At 43.6% G+C, this 19,504-nt stretch overlaps 1 protein-coding gene across 3 annotated transcripts in view; it reads right to left on the reverse strand.

Moving 5' to 3' along the window:
- Positions 1 to 6,868, reverse strand: part of CSNK2A1 (casein kinase 2 alpha 1) — a 98,561-nt gene extending 91,693 nt beyond the window's left edge. Inside the window, exon 1 of one of the 3 annotated variants that reach the window (XM_077112057.1) lies at positions 6,729 to 6,868. The gene's annotated coding sequence lies outside the window, so the exon portion shown is untranslated. The remainder of the gene's footprint in view (positions 1 to 6,728) is intronic. The other 2 variants (XM_077112055.1, XM_077112054.1) reach the window with 2 other exon arrangements.
- Positions 6,869 to 19,504: the final 12,636 nt, after the last annotated feature.

A 19,504-nucleotide genomic window follows, 5' to 3' on the forward strand; every position in this document is an offset into this window, starting at 1 on the left:
GAAGAGTTGGGCTTAGAGAGAGAGGTTGCATTTGAGCAACAAAAGAGGTTTCCTGGAAGTAACTCTTAGGCATAATTATAGGTAGTCTTATCTTCTCTGTTACAAAAATAGGATGGGAAGATTTTTGTTGTATATGTTTACACAATCATAAAAAGGAGAAACTAAACAGATAATTACAATCAAACACAGGATACTGGATGGTAACTTAAAATGAAGAAAAGGTATTATTGGGATATAAGAAAAAACTGGAATACAGAATGTAAGCTTTATATCAATGTTAAATTTCTTAAACTTGACAATTGCACTTAAGGTGATTACAGAGTGAATATCCCTGGTTTCAGAAAATGTACATGGAAATATGAGTTCAAGGAGAATGATGTGTGCAACCTGCTCTCAAATATTCAGAAAACAGATGGACTGATAGATGGATAAGATAGATGATCGATGGATGGAATGATATGACAAAGGTAACAAAATGTCAGAATAGGTGGATCTGGGTACCTGGGGGTGGGAGATATGTTGGGGTTTGTGCTGTTTTTGCAACTATCCTATAAATTTGAAATTATTTCAAAATAAAAAGTTAAAGAAAAGTTAATCTAACTATAACCTGATGTTTAACCCTAAAACCCTCACTTTGGATAATGTATTCAATGCAGGAAAACACTATCATCACTAATGTAAAGAAAGCTTGCTCACTATAGCAACTGTTGCTAAGTAGATTTCTTACATATAAGCCTGGAAAGACACAGAATTTGTAAAAACCAATGAAATGCCACTCCTGGCAATATCCTGTGATAATGTGAATTTTTTCACCCTAAACTTTTAACCCAATACAGATCTATCCTTTGTAACATGAGAGAAGTTCCTTTTCCTTAATAATCCTAAAGGAATCTCTTCTTATGAAAAGTTAGCTGGCCTAGATTTCTCGCTACTAAGAAACAACCAAATGATTACCCATTTTAGGAGTTCAAATAAATTTTGGTGTATGAACACACTAATACTATTGTGAAACTAAGATGGTGGACAACTTGGCCTAGCTCACTCAATGAACTGTGAGAACAGGTTCTCATTTTAAAATCCAGTGTCACACGTGTTATTATTACCTTAAAATGCTAAGCCTTTACATAAGCCTTGAAAATGGCAAATCACATCAGTACAAATCATACTATTAAGAAACGTTGTCATATAGTTGTTGTAACAGCTATCATACATGTTTTAACAGTTAATATTTTGGGGGTACTTACTGTGTTAGGTACTGCGCTAAGTGTATCATACACATTATCTCAATTAATCCTCACAATAACTTCATGAGGAAGTTGAGACAAGGAGAGATAAAGTAATCTGTCCAAGTTAATATCTACAAAAGAGGCAAGGCAGAGATTCTCAGAGAATGTAGTTCAAAGCCATGAGTTTTCACTGCCTATACTGGGATTATAGGTCAGCTCCAGGGCCAGGACACCTAGGTTAACTTTCAGGTGGCCCAATTTCCCTTATTTTAAGCCCTGGAGTTAAACAGAAAATCTCAAAATCTTGTATACTCTGAAATGTTCTGATTTTGTAACCATCTTTCCATTCAGGTAATTAACTAAAAAATAACTGTTTCATTTCCTCTATCTTCTGAATCTTCCTCGCTAAACTTAAGAGTTCGTATTTTGTGAATTCAATCAATAGGATAGTTGACAAAATAAAAAAAAAAGGTCTTTTATTAATAGCTAGAAACCCTATTCCATAGTTATGATTCCCAAATCTGACTCCCAATCTCAAATAACAATAACAGGGAGAAAAGATTTTACAACTGTGGAGTAGGAGATGTGAGAGAGAAAATCATTGTAAAGGTGGATATCAATTCAAATAACATATCACCTATTTCTATCTTCTTTAAAAGAAAGAAAAAAAAAAGGAAATTTCTTTAAAAGGTTGTCATATATAGCCATTGTTTTAGTCAGTTAATAAAAATTAATGAAGAAATGATGTCATTTACCCAAGAAGTTTATTACAGATATAAAAGAATCAACACTTTTAGAAGTCCTACCAAAATGGTCTAGAACTCTAGAATTTACATTTTAGCAAGCTGGTGATCTAGCCCCTTCACACTATGTCTAAGGATAGTAAATAAAACAAGTTTTCTAATGTTGCTGTGACAAATTACCACAAATGTAATGGCTTACAACAACCCAAATTTATTATCTCACAGTTTCTGTAAGTTGGGTGGGCTTGCCAGGTCCTCTACTTTTGGGTCTCAAAAGACCAAAACCAAGTTTTGGGCTGTGTTCCTTGCTGGAAACTCTGGCAAAGAATCACTGTTCTACCATTCAGAATTCAACCTGGCAAAGAATCACTGTTCCACCATTCAGAATTCAACCTGAATCCTGCAGTTGCAGGAATGAGGTCCCTGTTTTCTTGTGGGCTTTCAGGCCGGGGCCAGGGCTTGCTCCTGGATGCTACCTGCATTCCTTCTTATACTTTCCATGTGGTCCTCTCCATCAGTGGCAGGTTGAGTCCCTTTCATGTTTCAAATCTCTGACTTCTTCCGCCCCATCTCTCTAACTTCAGATGGAGATGGTCCTCTTTTTTTAAGAGCTCATGTAATTAGATTGGGCTCATCCGGAAAATCCAGGATAATTTTATCTCAAGCTCATTAACAGTAATTACACCTGCAAAGTCCTTTTTGCCATGTAACAGAAAATATTCACAGGTTCCAGGGGTTTATGGCATGGACATCTTTGGGGAGTCATTCTGACTACCAAAACTTGCTCTCTGGCCTCCAAAGATTTATGCCCCTCCCCAAAGCAAATTATATTTATTGCATCCCAAGGTCCCAAAAGGTTTCATACCATTATAGTATCAACTCAAAGTTCCCCCAAAATCTCACCTAAGTCTTATCATTTCAAATGTCCCAAATCTCATCATTGAAATCAGGTGTGACTGAGGCTATAGGTATAACCCATTAGGTACAATTCCTAATGAAACAAGTTATCTGCTCTCAATATACAATGGTTGGGCAGGCACAGAATAACAGTCAAATAGAGGGCAAATATATGATAAAATGGAGTCACTGGCCCAAAGCAGTTTCGAAATCCAATTGGGCAAACTCCATTATGTTTCAAACTCTTAGAAAAAAATCTCTGTGGCTTTTGGTTCTGCCTTCTGGACTCTGGGTTCCACCCTCTGAGTCCTCTTTTTCTGTTTTTGTTTTTTAAATGAAAAGTAGTGTATTTACAAATGAGTAGTCTATCAGCCTGCCTTCGGCCAGTAAAATTTGGGGGCTCTGAAAGCCTTCTTTTATTTCTTACTCTGTCCCTTTCAATACAAGCTGCTACAAAATTCTCAAAAACCTTGTGGGCTGGCATGAATTTCACAGGGGTTCATACCATTGGACAGAAGCCATGTTCATAAATCTTTTTGAGATAACAGATTTCCTATCTTTGGCTTCTCCAAGATTGTGAGGGACGCTATCCTTAAGCTTCCTAGAGGACCCTAATTTGATTAAGAGGATCTGTGAGTCATACCCTTAATCTCTTCAAAAAGCCTTTTCTGTGAGGTACACACTCCCCTTTCTCACTATGGCATACTTTCAGAAGCAATCTTTTAATTTCAGTGTCTTTTACCATCTGAATTGGCTGAGAATTTCCCAAATCGTCAAGTCCTGCGTCCTTTTTGTTTACATTTCTTCCCTCAATTTACAATTTCTCTCATATTTTATTATAAACAACAAAAGGAAATCAGGTTGAACTTTCAAAACTTTGCTTAGAAATATCAGCTAAACATCCACATTCACTGTTTACAAGTTCTGCTTTCCACATGACCACAAGACATAATTCTGCTAAGCTTTTTTTGCCAATAAAAAGGATCCTCCTTTTTCCAGTTTCCATTAATATGTACCCTACTTTCTTCTGAACCTTCATAGGCAGTACCTTTAATGTTCACACTTCTACTAACAGCCTGTTCACCATGACATAGGTATTTTCCTAAGGTGATTCAAATTTTTTTACCATGGCCTGCTGAGCCTTCCCTAGCAGAATCATTAATATCCTTATTTCTACTAACGATTTGGTCAAAGCAATCTAGGTCTTTTCTCTCATACCCCTCGAAATTTTCCTGGCCTCCATCCACTGCCCAATTCCAAAACCAAGTCTACATTTTTAGGTAACAGCCCCCCACTCCTGGTACCAAAATCTAAACTAGTGTTCTACTGTTGCCATAACAAATTACCACAAACATAAGTGACTTAAAACATCACAAATTCATTATATCAGTTTTTGTAGGTCAAAGTTGGTTGGGCGCAGTTAGGTCTTCTGCTTAATGCCTCACAAGGCCATAATCAGGGTGTCCACTGTGCTATGTTCCTTGCTATAATCTATGGGGAAGAATCTGTTTTCAACCATTCAGACTGCTAGCTAAATTCAGTTCTTTGCTGATGTAGGAACGAGGTCCCTGTCTCCTGTTGGCTTTCAAGCAGGGGCCAGTGTTTGCTTCCGGAAGCTGCCTACATTTCTTCTTATGTTTTCCTTGTGTCCCCTACAGCTTGCCTGCAATGGCAAGCTGAGTTCCTCTCATACTCTAAATCTGACTTCGCCTTCTGCCCCATCTCTCTAACTCCAGATGGAGAAAGTTCTCTTCTTTTGAGTCATGTGATTAGATTGAGCCCACCCAAAAAATCCAAGATAATTTTCCTATCTTAACTTTGTTAACATTAACTATACCTCCAAAGCCCATTTTGCCATGTAATACCATACTCAGAGTCCAGGGATTATTAGGACATATTTGGTGGTGGGGTAGCATTCTGACTACTATAAACTTCAAACCCTATGTAAGGCATTAAACTCATTTCCTAAGGAAAATCTCCCATGTTTTTCAAAAGAGTGTGGGAAGTAAAGGTGTATGTTCAGAGATAGCGACAACAGTAAAGCAGCAAGAAGTCATCCGGGAAGGTGTGGATAGGCAACAGGAGGACTAAAAATACACTGTGGAAAAGAAGTTGTCACCCGTTTTATACCCAAACAGCAACGCACTCATTACCCAGAAACTAGCCCATGCTCCTTAAATATATACTTATTTTCCACACTTTATTCTATACAAAAAAAGCATAATTAAGCACCCTTTTTTTAAAATTTAAAAGTCATCCTAGGATGACCTAACTTTGTAATCAGTTGATAAATCAACATAAGCTGCTTCCAAGATTCGTTCTTTCTCCAAGTTATACCTCCTACCCAATAGCAGATGAAAGCCAAGTATTTCAAAGTCATAGAAGGAAATCCTCCCCAGGTAAGACTGCAGGAGAACTTTCTGAAATGACAATGGGACAGAACTACTATTAGTACTGGTCTTTCAGCTCCATGTACCAAGCCAATTAAGCCAACTGACTTAGAACTGCAGCACCTACAAAGATTAATATTCTGAAGCCTTGTATACCACTACAAATTTTACCTGGAACAGAGGAACCCCAAATATACCAGCTAGTTTCTTTATTAACAACGACACACAGATCTTTTGAGCACTTACTACTTGACAGGTACTGTGGTAAACACTCAATATGAACTATCTCATTTTCTTCTCATAATAAACTTATGAGCTAGAAAATATCATCATCGCCATTTTACAGATAGAAAAACTGAGGCCTACAGAGGTTAGGTCACACAGCTAAGTAACAGCGGTACTGATATTCAAGAACCTAGGCAGTCTAGTTCTTAATCACTGGCCTCTATTACCACTCCTTAGATGTAATGAGGTCACCTCCTCATCTTCTCTTTCTAGTTGGTTTTTTGTTTTTTTTTTTTTTTCATTTCTTCTCCCCACACTTCCTTCTTCTAAATAGAATTTAGGAGTTGAGGAGTAACCAAGTCTTCCCAAATAACCTTCCACTTTCTTTTCAGAACTCTTTATCTCCCAACAAAAGGGGGAGTCAAGAAACAACTTCTCCTGATTCAGACTTGGCTTCCCAAAAACAAACTAAAGAAGCTCCACCCATCACCTACCTGGACTAGAACTATTCCAACGTTGCAAATAACAAAGAAAACAACAACAAAACACAAACAAAACTAAAAAGTCCTATTCTTCCAAAAGGTCACTAACGAACACACTCTTAGCCAACCCTTCATTCTATATAACCCTCCTCTTCCACAGAGGCTCCCGACCAACCCTTAATTCCAACTCCACCCGTTCTGCCCGGCTCCGTGATCCCCTCTCCCATTCTCCCCAGGACCCCACCCGGGGTTCTCTCCATCTCGCACGCCAATCTGCAGGTGGCAAGCCCAGCCCCGCCCCGAAGGACCCTTGGAAGGTCCCTACTTGTGCTGCTCACCTTCGCGGGAGGGCTCTCCTCACCCTACCCAGCAGGCACCACACCCCTCGGCACCTTCCGCAAGCATCCCCCTCCGGCCCCACCCCTCACGCTCTCCTCGCCTTCAGGCGACCCCCCTCACCCAAGTTGCTCCCTAGTCCCCGCCCCGGACCAGCCCTCTCTCCTGCAATAAGCTGGGTTCGGAGAGCCGGTTTCCACCCTCACATCGGCCTCTGTCCCCAAGCTTCACACCCTGCCCTGGAGTGGTGGCCCCGGGCCTCCCCGACAGGCTGCAGGAGCCTCGGCTGATGCGGGGGGTGGGGGGAGGAGAAGAGAGCTACGCGCCGCTAGGAGCCTGCAGTGGGCGTAGGGGGCGGTCGTGCCCTGCCGTCCCACCCTAGACCCACCCCCACTCCCCAACGACCTCGTCTGGCGGTTCCCACGGTACCTTTGGTGGAAACGGCAGCGGCGGTGGCCGCTCTCCCCTCTCCTCACACAGACAATATGGCGGCGGCGGAGGAGGAGACACACGGCTGGGCCGCCAGCCGCAGGGACCAGAGCGAGGCTGCAGCCACTGCTGCCGGAAGCGGAAGCCCCCTCCTACCAGGAGGCGGGATGGACCGCTTCCGACTCCGCCCCCAGCGGAATCTCACTGAAGGCAGCCATGCTGGGATGGCCTATTGTCTCCCTGGGGGTTCATTTGCAGACTAGGCGCAAGATAGGAGGGTTTCTCGACTAAAAGCATAATGAAGAAATTTGTATTAATTAGGCGCGTTTTATTTCAACAGCTTTCCGAATTGACGAGAGAGGACCCTCGAACCTACTATTAAGTATATAATTGGTTTGACCTAAGTTAAGATGGCGGCTTCCAGGTTTTCCGCACTTCGCCCAACTGGAGCGTCGCATCAGCCTACACGCAGGCCCCACCTTTCTTGAAAATAAGCATGCGGAACTTGTAGAGCTGTAGAACGAAGCATTCTGGGAATTGAAGTCTCTTCTGTCGGTGTTCTAGTCTAGGGTTAGGATTCCAGCAGCATCCTTTTCTGCTCAAACTTAGAGTTTGGAAGAAGTGAAAGGAAAGTTGGACCCCGGAAGGAGAGTGGCGCCGAAGTCTGGGAAGTGACAGTACTATCCTTGTAGGAACCAAGGCTCAATTCCTGTCTCCGATGGGAGAGTTGCCCATCCTGAATAAAGGGCTCTCTCCCTTCAATCTGGCCCAGCCTCCTCACTTCCCTGGCGACCTTCCCAGAGCAACCAGAAATCACTTTCTACCGTGCACACCTACTCATGGCATCCTTTTGGTCAAGGCTATCCCATGGTTCTCTTGCACACCAAAAGAGGGCCCAAGCTCTTCAGCTTGGCATTCAAGGACCAACAGAATTTGGTCAAACCACCCGCACCCCACTCCCACCTTCTTATTTCACCACTCTCGTCATGAATCTCTGATGCTCCCACCCACCAAAACTGCAAACTATTCCTGGAACTTATTTGTGTTGCCTCCTTGCAAAGGCACTGACAGATTCTTCTGTTGCAGGGAATGCCTTCATCACCATCAGGGAATGGCTAACTTCTATATGTCCATTGAACTCACTCAGGGTCCTTTCCTTTGGAAATCTTCTCTCTTTTGAACACACTAGGTACCACTCAGCAGCCTGACTGGTACCTAGTGTGCCTCCACTGCCAGATTGTGAGCCCCCAGTGAGCAGGGCTGGGTCTGATGACCACACTGTTTCCTGCAGGCTCTGCTAAAAGCTGGTGTGTAAAAGTGTCGTAGAGAGGAATTCAAGGGTTAGCCTCACTTCTGGCAGGGCAGAGGTGTGAGGGCTGGAACAAAGGTGAGGAGGCTGGGTTATTTTGGTACTAAGTGCATTATCCAGGTGCCTCAGAATCGCTACCTGGCTGAGGGATGGGCCTTCCCACCCTCTCCAGCCCTCTTTGCACAATTTGTCAGCTGACTGGCACCTCTGTTCCCAAAGAGACAACTTCCTCCCGTGTGTGATGGGGAGTGGGGAGGAAGGGAAAGTGCAAAAATAATAATGGCCTCGGGGAGGTGCTGTGACCCTTTCAGGACCTCAATCTGTCAGATAGGTGTGGCATTTGACCCAATCATCTGGGACTCCATAGCACTGACCCTCTGGGTGCCCTCAGACTGGACATTCATCCTCTCTGGATTCAGTTTCCACATCTGTGAACTGAAGAGGTTAGACAAGATGAACCCAGGGTTTCTGTGAAGCATGTCCTCCGAGAAGTGACTGGTCTTCCACCTACCTCTCAGACCATGGCTTTTCTGCTCTCATCACTCCCTTTTCTCCAGTTTTTTTTTCACATTTATTCAACTCACAACGATGTGCCAGACACTGTGCTACGTGCTAGGGGTATAGTGTTAGGAAGACAGAAACACCCTAGAGTGAGGAACAAATGATGTGCAAGTAAGCAAATGAATAAGCACAATAATTTCAGGTAGCAATAAGTGCTGTAAAGGAAACAAATTAAATAGTTGTAAATAAGAGCAAAAAGAGGGGAGGACCTTTGCTTGAGTGGTTCTAAAGGTTCTTCTGAGACAGAACAGCAAGGACGCGGGCCTGAGGCAAGAAAGCTTGGTAAGTTTGAGGAAAGAGGCCAAGGTGACAGAAGCACTGTGAGTGAGGAGAAGAAGGATAGGAAATATGGTAGGAGAGAAAGGCAGGGCATTTGGGCCATTGGTTTTCCTGTGAGTAGAATGGGGGAATTTCTGAAGGCTTATCCCTCATGCTTTTCTGATGAGTTCAGCCCCTCCTATAGGATCATTTTGCCCTTCATCCACCCAGTTCCATCCTCCATCCATGTCTTGTTCAGGGGGCCTGCCCAGGTGCACTCATACAGTCTTCACACTCATGCAGGGCACAGTTGAGACTCTGACCTTGCATCGCCTAGGCTAGCCTGGTATAGGTCTCTGGTCCTAAGAAGCCCCCAATCCCCAATGCTTACCCAATTATGGACCCTTCATAGACCATCTTTATTATTGTTAACATTTAATCTTCCTGAAACCACCACCATCTCCCTCCCCCCTCCAATAACAACTCTCAGGCTAGTCTTCCTTTGGACAACAACAGCAGCAGCTAAGATGTTGCAACTACTTGACCCAGGCTGGGCCCCGTGCTATACACTGAGTGTTCATCGTTTCATTTAATACTCACATCAACCTAATGAAGTAGGATCCAAAAGGATCCCATTGCACCAGTGAGGAAAGTGAGGTTCAGAGAGAATACAGGAGAGCACAGGACATGCCCAAAGTCACATGCCAGGATTGAAGCTCCTAATCGACCTGGGCCATTAGGGTCTTAATCACAGCAATAAGAACCCAAGTGTATCAGCTATCTTTTGCTGTATAAATGACAAATGACCTGGAAATATAGTGACTTAAAACAGCAGTTATTTATTTGCTTGTGCTTTCGGGGATTGGCAGTTTGGATATATCTCAGCTGAATCAGTTCTTTCCTGCTGTCTGTGTCTTCCCCGGGTTCAGTCCCACATTTACAGTTAGTTAGCAAGTCAATTGGGGCTGATTAGTCCTAAATGACCTCATTTACATGCCCACCAGTTGCCCACGGCTATTGGCTTGAGTACCTTGGTTCTCATCCACGTGGCTTCTTCCCAGAAAGCTAGCTCAGGCTTCCTCACTGGGCAGCCTCCGAAAGGAAGAGAATAAAAGCAGCAAGACCTCTTGAGGCCTACACTCATGCTATAGCATCACTTTTACTGCGTTTCTACTGATCAAAGCCAGTCTCATGGTCAGCTCAGATACAGAGAGGGAAATAATCTACATTTTAGAGATTAAGCGCACCAAGTCTTAGAGAGGCTAAAGAACTTGTCTGCAGTCACGCAGTGAGTGGCAAAGATGAAAAAGAATGAGAACAATAAGACTACACAATAAAAAAGCAAGAAACAGAGCAACAGTTTGGTTGGAACACATAAAGAGAATACGTTAAAAAATAGGTAGATGTGCATGCATTACATAGTTTGAGATAAAGGTCAGGAAAGATCTGCCACAGACTATTAGTGGAGCTTGCCTGTGAAGAGGTGAAGTGGAGGGAACTTTTACTTTAAGCACTTCTATTTGCATTGTTTGAATTTTTACCACAATCATGAAATTTTATTTCAAAGCCCCATATAGAAGAACTTTTTTAAAATGTCCTGCAATGCTTGTCCCTCACTTCTGTCTTTTTCTATTCGTTTTTACTTAGACTGGTTTTGTTTTGTTTTGTTTTTGCATCACCCTCATCCAGAGTCTTATCAATTCTGCCCTGAAGTTTTGTGACCACCTTGCAGACCTCTCTGTTTCCCCTTCCTCTCCAGTCTGTCCTGGACACTGTCGTGAGGGGAAAGTTCACTGGCCACTTTTCTTGTGTGAGAGCTCTCAATGGCATTGCATCACCTGCAGGGGAAGTCCAAACTTCTTGGCCAGGTGTACTAAATATAATATAAATTTGACTCCAAGTTGATTGGATTCCATCTCTGTCATTTACTAGCAGTGTAAATTTGGGCAAATCTTTGGACCTCTCCGAGCCTCAGTTTCCTCATGCATTAAAAAAAAAAAATGAAAGAAAAAATGGTGATGCAGCACTACACATATATGCCTGTAGCATTGATTTCAGGCTTGGCCATGTGACTTTCTTGGCCAATGGAATGTGGACAGAAGTGACAATGTACACGTTCCAGCCTAGGCCTTAAAGAGTCTTTCTTGTTTTCATTTGTCCCCCTTGGAACTTCTGACCCTTTCAATGAGAGGTGGGGCAGTCACTGGTGAATAAGAGCTTTTGAGACAGGGTCCCAACAATCAAAGTCACTGTGTCAAGTCTAAAATAAGAATAATTTTGTATTTATGCATTTTAGTGTTTGGTTTGTATTAAATTTAACATTGTAGTTTTTCATGAACTACATCTCTTTTGAATGACAGGAAACTAAACCTGTAAGAAGAGAATGCCGGGTGTCAAGTTAGGAAAACATTAGTTCCAAATCTCCAGCATTATATAGTACGGTCCCAGAAGGAACTGAAACTGGGACTCCAAGCCTAACCCAACAGAGCCCAGCCAGGTCAGCCCAAAGCCAGCCAACTGCAGGTGAGAGAGAGAAACCAACGTCTCTTGCTGTAAACGCACAGTTTGCGGGTAGTTTGTTATGTGACATTGTTGCAGCAATGACTAACTGATATTCCTACTTCATAAGCTTTTGTCAGGTTAAATGAATTAATTCAACAAAGCCCTTAAAACGCGCTGGCACGTGGCAAGCGCGCAGTCAATGTGAGTTCTTATCACTGGAAATGTGGCTGTGGACAAAACAGACAGTCCCTATTCTCCTGGGCCTCAAGTTCTTCGAAGAGATGTATGGATTGTTACATGTTGATGAGCTGTTAGGAGGGAAGTAAAGCAGGGAAGGGAGACATGAGTGTTGGGGTGCAATTCTAAAATGGTTAATCAAAGAAAGTACTGAAACATAAGTAAACACCTGAAGGCGAAGCAGGGAGGCCTGAGGGTATGTAGGAATAGATTGTTCCAAGCTGAGGGAACAAAGACCCTGTGCAAAGACCCTGAAGTGAGCACGGGCCTGGTGGGCTTAAAGAACAGCTAGGAGACAGGGTGCCTGATGCTGAATAAAGCAGGGGAAGACAATGTTGAGAGATTCCCAAGGGGCTAGGTTCTACACAACCTTGTAAGCCATTGAGAGGACGTGGGCTTCCGCTCTGAGATGGGGAGATATTGGAGGGTTTTGACCAGAGCGGGGACAGGACCAACTTTGTGACTTAAGAGAATCTCTCCAGCAGCTGCATCTAGAGTAAAGAGAGCAAGGTTTGAAGCAGGGAGACCTGGTAAAAGGCTTCTTCCATAATCTGGGTGAGAGATGGTGGTAATTTGAACCAGTTAGATTTAGGGGATATTTTAAAGCCAAAATGCTGGTGGGCTGGAATGGGGTGACCTGAGGAACTGAAAGAATGAATTTGCTGCTAACTCAAATGAGGAAGTCTATAGGAAGAGAATATTTGTGTTTGTTGTGGGGAAAGCGAGGGGAGGAGGGGATTAGCAGTTCCATTTGAGACTTGTTAAATTTGAGGTGCCCATGAGACTTCCAAGTAGAGATACCACGTCAGCAGTTGAATATGTGAGTCCAAGTCAGAGAGAGGTTCAGGCTGGAGATGTAATTTTTTTTTAATGTAATTTTATTGAGATATGTTCACACAATATAGAAACCTGAAGATGTGATTCTGGGAGTCCTCAGTGGAGAGATGGTTTCTAAAGCCATGAGATTGGATAAAGTCCCCAAGGGAGAGCATGCAGAAAGAGAAGCAAAGAGTATGAGACGGCCAATATTACGAGGTTGGGGAGATAAAGAACCAGCAAAAGGGGCAGAACAGGAGTGGCCTGTGGTGTCAGTATCCTGGGAACTAAATAAGGAGACCATTTCAAGGGGGAAGAGGTGATCAACTGTATCAAATGCTGCTGAGAGGCCAGGAGGATGAGAACTGAGAACTGCTTTAGCAAAGTGGACAGCGTCGTCACCTTGATAGGAAAAGTTTAGGTATAATTGTGGGAGCAAAAGCCTGATTGAGATGGGGTAAGAGAGTGTAGGAGAAGGTATAAATATCTACATACATATATACATACAAACAGAGGAGGAAAGATTCTTTTGTAGAGTAGAAAGCCTACTAATAAACGTAGAAGAAAAGAAATCTGAAAATGTCCATTTGGCAACCATCATAGTAAAAACTGTTTCAGAAAAGAATCATCAATGGATGCTGCAACACTAGGGTTAAAGTTTGATGGGAAGCAGTGTATTTGTATAATCATTGAGTATCTCCCCTCTAGATACTTTTTGATTACAAAAGGTAAAATAGTAACTTTGCGGTGGAGAAATCCAGCAGGTACCACATCAACCGAGCTATCAAAGTGAACATAACAGTATGGGACAAACTGACATCATGTGCCTCCTGATGTGATGCACTGAGAAGGACACAGCATTCCTTCAGTTTTATTTCTGAGGGCTGTGTCTACAAAATAACTGGCTTGCATTCTTCAAAATGTTGAGGTCATGAAAGACAAAAACCAAGGAAAATTCTAGATGAAAAAGACTACAGAGACATGACAATTAAATGCAATGGGGAATCCTGTGTTGATTCCTGGACCTGAAAAATAATCGTTTTCACTATAAAGGATATTAGTGGGACAACTGGTAAATTTGTGTAAAGTGTGTAGATTAAATCGTAGTACTGTATCAATATTAAACCCCGATTTCCTGATTTTTTGTTTATTATTCTGTGGTTATGGAAGAGAACGTTTTCTGCTTTTAGCAAATGCACACTGATGTTTTTAAGGGTAAAAGGAAATCATACCTGACACTGTAAAAGGGTTCAGAAGAAAATGAGTTAGTGAGACAGATAGATAGAGAGAGAGAGAATGACAAAGAAAAGGCGGTAATCGTAGGGAATAATCTGGATGAGGGATATATGGGGATTCTTTGTACTATTTTTGTAACTTTTCTGTAAGTGAAATTATGTCAAAGTAAAGTTTAAGGAAAGAGAAGGGGAGGAGAGGAAATGGAGACACTGGAGCTGTGAGTAGAGACAATCTTTAAGTTTTGCTGACTGAGGATGGGGTGGTAGGCAGAGAGCAAAATGGGCTTAACAGGTATTTTTTAATTTAAATGCAGAAAAATTAACAGTTTTTTAATGCTAATGGAATAATTGGCTAGATTGGGGGGAAATGATGATGCATGAGGAGGAGTGGCTAAAACAATGTCTCTGCAGAGAGAGAAAGTTGGGACCACACAAGTGGAGGGTCAGATCATGGCTTGGAGCACGGTGGCTTGCCTATGGTCTCTGAAGTGAGGGCAGAGTATTTGGTTACCGATGTGAGAAAGTGGGTAGCTGTGTAGGGGAAGCTTGTGGAAGTATTTTCTGATTGTTACAATTTCCTCCGTGAAATCGGAAGCAGGGTCTCAGCGTAGAGTGAGGATGGCAAAGGAGGTGACCAAGGTTTGAGGAAAAGGTGGGAAGAGATTGCTTAGGGAAAATGAATGAATCACGACAATGTAGCGTAATTATCAGGCGGTGCGAGGACCCCACTGAGGCCAAATGTCTTGTCAGTAAGAGGAGGCTACGTGGTGGTGGGTCCTGCCTGCCACCCAGCCCCATTTTACTGCAGGAGACAAGCACAGAGACACAGAGGGTGGGAGCCAACCGGTGGGTGTTTAGCCAGAAAGGGACAGAGAATCTCAGAGCATGCAGTGGGGTGGGGATAATGATAAACCGGGGGCTCTAATCTGGGCGAGGAGGGAAGGAGGGCATGGGGGGAGTGCAGGACAGGGAAAACGAGGTGGGGTCAATGGATTAGCGATCCCACAGGGCTGGAGGATTGCTGGAGTTGGGGAACTGGAAAGAGTGGACTGGAAGGATAGGAGGTGATGGCCATTGAACTGGCTACTTTGAATCGGGATAATGGAGGGGGCACAAGTAATGAATGGAATAGTTGGACCACCCTGAGTACGCCGCAGTGGAAGACCACACGGGGGTACCCAGCCAGCAGCTGGCCAGAGAGCCAGTCTTCAGAGGGCCATGGCCACAGCCAGTGTCAGGCTGCATGCAGCCAAGCCAGAACTGCCCAGCTGATCTCTTCCCAAATCCTGACCCACAAAACCATGAGCAAGATGAAATGGTTGTTTTAAACCACTCCATATTGGGGTAACTTGTAATTCAGCAGTAGTCACCAAGCAGAAGTGTGGGTTCCTTGGGGATTACCAGGGAGTATGAACCCCAATGCCTTGAGGCATCTGTTTTCTGTGATGATGTAACTTTTCTCCTCTGCATCTGGAACGGTGCTAGTTATGTATCATCCTTGGGATATCTGAGGAACTAATCCTGGAATAGGCAACTGGCATGATCCTGGGAAAGGAAAGGGACTGGGGCCAACAACACCTGTTTTAGGAAGCAAGGCAGGAGCTTGGGGGGACTGATTGGGGATTAAGAGAAGACCGAAACACAGAGGGGGTGTTCTAGTTTGCTAGCTGCCAAAATGCAATATACCAGAAACGGAATGGCTTTTAAAATGGGGAATTTAATGAGTTGCTAGTTTACAGTTCTAAGGCCGAGAAAATGTTCCAATTAAAACAAGTTTATAGAAATGTCCAATCAAAGGCATCCAGGGAAAGATACCTTGGTTCAAGAAGGCCAGTGAAGTACAGGGTTTCTCTCTCAAGTGAGAAGGCACATGGCAAACACAGTCAGGGTTCCTCTCTCAGCTGGAAGGGCACATGGCGAATACGGCGTCATCTGCTAGCTTTCTCTCCTGGCTTCCAGTTTCCTGAAGCTCCCCGGGAGACGTTTTCCTTCTTCATCTCCAAAGGTCACTGGCTGGTGGACTCTCTGCTTCGTGGTGCTGCAGCATTTTCTGCTCTCTCTGACTCTCTCATTCTCCAAAATATTTCCTCTTTTATAGAGCTCCAATAAACCAATCAAGACCTACCCAGATGGGTGGAGACATGTCGTCCCCTAATCCAGTTTAACAACCATTCTTGACCAAATCACATTATCCAGGGAGATGATCTGATTACAGTTTCAAACATACAGCGTTGAATAGAGATTATTCTACCTTTATGAAATGGGATTTATATTAGAACATGGCTTTTCTAGGGGGCATACTTCCTTTCAAACCAGCACAGGGGGTAAACTGATAACACAGCAAAGGGGCTAGGGTGCTTCTACTGGTAGTGTGTGTGAACCAGAGCCACTTTGGATCCAGTGGTCAGTGAGGGCCTCTTGAGGAGGGGACAGTTGAGCAGGGACATCCTTGGAGTGAAGGAAGGAGTCACAGCAGTGTCTAGGGGGACACGTGCCAAGCAAAAGGAAGAGGACAAAGGTCCTATGGCAGGATGATAGTGGCGAGTTGGAGAAGCAGGAAGGAGGCCGGTGTGGTTGAGGCAGAGTGTGGGGAGAAGTGAGAGGAGGAACAGAGCAAAGGAGGGGCCGATCATGGGGCCAGGCTGGAGCGAGATGGGAACCATGGCAGAGGTCTGAGGGGAGAAAGGGCTGGGTCTGAGTTATATTCAAGTGGTTCCTCTTGACTGAAGTGTGGAGGCAGAGGGCCCGGGAAGGAGGCTGTGGTCATCCAGGTGAGAAATAGGGGTGACTTGGAGCAGGTAAAAGTGGTAGAGGTGAGAGAAGTGGTCACATTCTGGATATGTTTTGGAGGATTTGCTAATGGATTGGGTGCGGGATGCAAAGGAAAGATATAAAAGGTGACTTCAAAATTTGGGGCAGATGAGGAAACTAGGGCTCAGAGAGGCAGGGCAGATTGAGTCAGGACCCACAAGTAGATGAGGTGCCAGACTTGAATCCCCCAGGCCTGCCCCACTTCCAAGACCCCACGCCTAACCCCTGTTCTGAGTCCTGGGACATCTTCTCTCAGTGAGCCCTGACCTCAGGCCCTTTGCACATGTTGATTTTCTGTTGCCTTCTCTTCACCTGGTTAACTCCTTTGCATCCTTTGAATCTCAATTCAGTACTTCCATGACTCTCCCAAACCAGGTTACTCTCTCCTTGTTAGTCCCTCAATTCCTCCTCTATAGCATTTTCACACATGTAGTTATTGGTATTATTATTATTTTTTATGAATGCAAATATCAGTTAATGTTTGGAAGAATTGCCTTCCTGACTCATCTATAAGGAGCCCTGTGGTAGGCAGAACACTGGCTCCCTAAAGCTGGCCATATCTTTTTTTTTAATTTATTTATTTTTTAATTTAAAAATTAACAACAAACAAAACCATTAACATCTGATCATTCCGTTCTACATATATAATCAATAATTCTCAATATCATCACATAGTTGCATATTCATAATTTTTTTTTTTTTTTTTTTTTAAAGGAAAGACAGAGAGAAGGAAGGAAGGATAGAAGGAAGGAAGGAAGGAAGAAAGGGAAACATCCTTAAACATTTTCTTGTTTTATTGTACTTTGTTTTTCCGTTTTTTGTTACATGGGCTGGGGCCGGGAATCGAACCGAGGTCCTCCGGCATAGCAGGCAAGCACTTTGCCCGCTGAGCCACCGCGGCCCGCCCTCATAATTTTTTAGAACATTTGCATCAATTCAGAAGAAGAAAGAAAAAGACAACAGAAAAAAAATAAAACGAAAACATTAAGGTTTGTGACTTGGCTTTAAGAAAATCCACCGTGCAAAATCTGAATTTGCACATTTGGGGGACACTCGGAGTGTCACTTATGAGAAGGATATCTACCCTACTTCTGCTAAAGCTGTACCTAAGAAGATAAGTTGATTGAACATACCCTCTTTATTTATTTAGTTATAACTTAATTCATTTTCATTTTAAGGCTGCTACTTTATAGTGCTCCCAGATTTGATCCGCTAAATCCTTTACTTTCCTTCTGTTCAGGGTTTCTCAGTCCTTCATTGCTGGAGTTCAGGGTGGAACTGCTTCCTCTCCTCTCCAACACCACACAACTGCTTGCTTTCTGGATTCCTACAGACACCCTTACTGACCCCCTAATTGGCATCCTTGAGTTACTTCTTCCTTTTTTTTCTTGCTCTTTACAAATTTTGATAGTTCCTTCCTGCATCCTGAAGCAGCTCAAGGAGTCATTCTCTTTCGGCTTTGAAGCAGCTGTTCTCCGAGGGTCTGCTTCTGAGAAATCTCCAAAATGTTTCCCCTTTTAAAGGACTCTAATAAACTAATCATGACCCACCTTGAATGGGCAGAGTGACACCTCCAGCTAAAAGACCACACACATAATTGGGTGTGTCAATCTCCGTGGAAGTGATCTAACCAAAAGGTCACAATTGAGTGGGTCAATCTCTACAGAAACAATCTAATCAAAGGTTTCCACCCCAAACCACAGGTCTGGCCCCAAAAGATTTGATCAGGATTAAAACCTGGCTTTTCTGGGGTTTTCTTATTTTAAAATAAAAAGATTTGTTTGGTGCATATGGAATGTTTGTAAATAAAATTGATAAAAAAACTAGTACACTCACACATACATAATGTTTATACTCAAGTGGATTAAAATAATATATAGTCGATATAAAACCATGGCTAATTTTGATGGAGGCACACATTAAAAATAATTTTAATAATAGAAATGTTTATAGTTAATACTCTGCTAATGAAATGATGCCTAATATTTGTTGAGAATTTACTAGTACCACTACTAAGTTCTTGGAATATTTCCTATTTTATAAAAAAAGGAAAATAGGGAGATTATCCAGGATTATCTGGTTGGGCTCAGTGTAATCACAAGTGTTCTTAAAAGTGGAAGAGGGTGGCAGAAATAGTGATTAGCCTCAGATCTGGGGTCCTGAGGTTCAGAGAGGTTTAGTGCTTGGCCCAAGATCACACAACGAGTGAGTAGTGGGTTGGGCCGTGTGGCTGAGAGTTTGTTCTCTCACTTCCCCAGCAAAGCTCCGCTGTCCCTGCACACAGCATGGTGTCTAACTGGCCCATGTAAGCTAAGGTTGACCAACGTATTGAACTGGGCCAAGGCAGCCCTCTGCCTTCCATTTATTCCCAGCTTCCTCCTCCCCTTCACGTTGCCGTGGATGTCAGCCCACAGGGTGGAGGAGATGGGCTGTCGCATTTCTGCCCGCAGTCTGCCATTCAGCAGTTCTGTCCTGAGCACCTACGCTGGGGCAGATGCTTCCTGGCTCTCAACAGGAGACATGTCAGTGTCCCTGGCCCCTCGGAGCTCAGTCAAGTAGGGAGAAGATAATCAGACAAATCCATCACTGCAAACTGGGGTTAGTGCTAAGAGCGGCGAGCAGGTGGGATGGGAGAGTGCATAGCCAGGAAAGCTGATCTGTTCCCAGTGAAGGGGCAGGAAGGGGTGGTGTGGGGCTGATCTGGGAGGAGGAACCACATGGGCCAAAGTCCTGAGATGGGGAAGTTCCTAGTGTGTCAAAGGCACATCAAGACTAGTGCGGCCTAAAGATAAATAGGGAGCATGTGAGAGACGAGGGGGTCAGTGGGCAGGGTCTTGTGCACTGCGTAGAGAAGTTTGGCTTATGAGCAATAGGGAGCCATGGAAGGTTGAAGCAGCAGAGCGACTTCGTGTGATGTTACATTTATTAAAGATCTCACTGGCTCCTGGTGGGAAGTGAATTGGACAGAGTAGGGTAGCAGGAGGGAGGGTGGGGGTGGTCCAGGCGACAGGTATCAGTGGCACAGACTAGAGGGGAAGCGATGGAGA

Source organism: Tamandua tetradactyla, chromosome 1, assembly GCF_023851605.1.
Source record: "Tamandua tetradactyla isolate mTamTet1 chromosome 1, mTamTet1.pri, whole genome shotgun sequence".
NCBI classification, from domain to species: Eukaryota; Metazoa; Chordata; class Mammalia; order Pilosa; family Myrmecophagidae; genus Tamandua; species Tamandua tetradactyla.